Genomic DNA, 3,019 nt, shown 5'->3' on the forward strand with positions numbered 1-3,019 from the left:
GGAAGGAAGGAGGGAAGGAAGGAAGGAAGGAAGGAAGGAGGGAAGGAAGGAGGGAAGGAAGGAAGGAAGGAAGGAAGGAGGGAAGGAAGGAGGGAAGGAAGGAAGGAAGGAAGGAAGGAAGGAAGGAAGGAAGGAAGGAAGGAAATAAGCATTTATTAACCACTTACTATAAGTCAGGGTATTATTATAGTAATAATGTTTCATTACCTCCTTTGTGGGAATGTTGTTGGAAAAGCATTTTGTAAACCTTACGTACCACTACAGAAATGTGAGTTATCTTCATAGTTTACAAAGCACTTAATATCCATTATACTATTTTCTCACACAGTAGCCCTACAAAGTGTTATCCCTATTTTACAGATGAGGCAAATGTGAAATAGAAATTTGTTCCAAGTCACAAGGCCAATAAGAGGAAGTAGAGTTTGTAGTCAAACTGTTAATCAATCAACAAGCATTCATTAAACACCTGCTATGTGGCAGTTCCTGCGCTAGTCATTAGGGAAATGAAGACAAATGTGAAACAACCTATGCCCTCAAGGAGCTAATATTCTAATGTGATGACTTTTACATAAAGGGAATTTTAGTGTGTTCTATATTGTCCAAAAAATATGTCCAAAGTGTAACTCCCTTCCCACCAAAGGCCAGTTCCACAATGAACGCACATAGCAAACAGCAAATAAACTCATTTATCTAAGCTGGTAGCAAATAGAAATCAGAGAAAGTATACAGATGAGAATGGATACCAGATGATACACAGAGTGACGGAGCTTTCCATTTGGGAACAAGATGTCTTAGCTCAATAAAAAGAGAATCCTAGAGCTCTCCCAAGAGGAAATTCCCCAAAGTCTGTAATATAGTAAGCATGGGATAGAAGCAAGATAGGGAGACAAGTTCTTCTCTATATTGGCTTCTTCTCAGACTCTTCTGTTCCTCCAAGGACCTAAAAAGGATCTGGAACTTCATGTTTTCTCTCTCAAAGTTAGAAGCCAGAAGATCACTTTTTCCATTCTCTCAAATTCTGCTCCTCACATAGGCATGGAGAATTGAATAATCAATCTTTACCACTGAGAAGAGTCTTAAGAAAATGTGTTTGGAGGAGAAGATTCTGGGTGGATGGCAGAGTAGGTCTGAAAATTCTAAGTTCTGCAGATTTTCCCCACAAATAATACAAAATAGCACCTGAGAGAGAACTTAGAGTGGTAAAAAGTAAACAAGAGTTGGGGCAAAACAGTTGTCCTCCTGGGACAACCAGAGAAGATCTGAAGAAAAATTCCAGGACCGAGGTTTGGTTCCCATGAAGTATAACACCTCCAGGCTAGTTCCACTGAAATAGAAAGCATCAAGCCATGGGGTTAGCTGGGTTGAGAGGTAGCCTCAGCCCCAGTCACAGGATTTTTCACCTCCAGGACAGTGTGGAGAGTTGGGTATTTGTGCAGAGGAAGATTGAGGGAACCTCTGCTGATAAGGGATGCCAGAACCAACAATGCTGCCAAGACACAGCCCTGGGCAAGAAGGAACAAGCACTCGCCTGGTGAAGCAGAAGCAGTGAGGTGGGGATGCTACTAGCTGTGGGCACTTACAAGAGGGCAGAGTTCTTGGTTTTTGTTCCAGGACAGAGGGGAGAACTGAAGGAGGATCTGAGGCCAGAGGCACCATCTCCATACCCCAGAACTAGAAGTGATTACAACAAGCTGCTACAGATTTTTTAAATGAGCAGGCAAAGGAGAAAGAATCCAACTATAGAAAGTTGTTATGGGACTAGAGAAGACTGGGGTTCATCTTCAAAGGAGAATACTAAAGCAAAAAAGGTCTCTCTTACCCCAATGAGTAATGTCAAATGGTCTCCTGACAAAGAGAATTCACAGAACTTTTAAAAGACTTTAAAAATCAAATAAGAGAAATTGAGAACAATTTTTTAAAAATGAGAACAATCCAAGAAAAACAAGAAGATTATGAAAAGAAAGTAAACCAACTAGAAAAGGAGATTCAGAATCTTAGGGAAGAAAATGACTCCTTGAAAATCAGAATTGGGCAAGGTGAAGCCAGCAAAGTTATGAGAGACCAAGAAATAATTAAACAAAATATAAAGAATGAAAAAAACAGAAGAGAATGTGAAACATCTCATAAGATAAACAACTAATCTGGAGGACAAATCAAGAAGAAAAACATAAGAATAATCAGACTACCTGAAAGCTATGATCAAAAAGAAAATCTTGATACAATAATACAAGAAATAATTAAAGATAATTGTCATGAAGCATTAGAATAAGAGGGTAAAGTAGAAATAGAAAAAATCCACTGATCACCACCTGGAAGATATCCTACAAGGAAAATCTACAGGAATATCATAAATTCTGAAACCCCCAAATCAAGGACAAAATATTATGAAACAAGAAAAAAAACAATTCAAATATGATATAGCCACAATTAGAGTTGCACAAGATCTAGCAGCAGTGCCACTAAGAGACCACAGGTCTTGGAACACTTTATATTGAAGAGAAAAAGAACTGGGATTGTGGACAAAAATATCATACCCAACAAAGTCAAGCATAATCCTGAATTGGGGAAAAAAATAAACATTCAATGAATTTCAAGACTTTCAGGATTTTGTTGCAAAAAATAAACCTGAGCTTAATAGAAAATTTAATATACAAGATCCAAAAGAAATATAAGGTACATATCAAAGACTAATTACAAGGGACTCAATAAGGACAGATTGTTTATTTTTTACATGAGGAAATACAAAACATATCTCTAAGATTGTAATTAGTAATTGAATAATTCAAAAGAAAGATTGGGATAGACCTGAGAATGATTATAAAAAGTAAAATCACTTAGGAAAAGGTAAAAAGAGTAATTATCTTATACAAATGAGGCTAGAGAGAAAGAACTGACACAGAGGAATTAGATGGGAGAGGCAGGCTGGTAGGTCTAAAACCCTACTATCATCAGGAATGGGTAAAAAAGGGAACTATCTATCTATCTATCTATCTATCTATCTATCTATCTATCTATCTAT

This window comes from Petaurus breviceps, unplaced genomic scaffold (assembly GCF_028583685.1).
Source record: "Petaurus breviceps papuanus isolate PSGF00001 unplaced genomic scaffold, PetGlider_PUasm1.0 98, whole genome shotgun sequence".
NCBI lineage: Eukaryota > Metazoa > Chordata > Mammalia > Diprotodontia > Petauridae > Petaurus > Petaurus breviceps.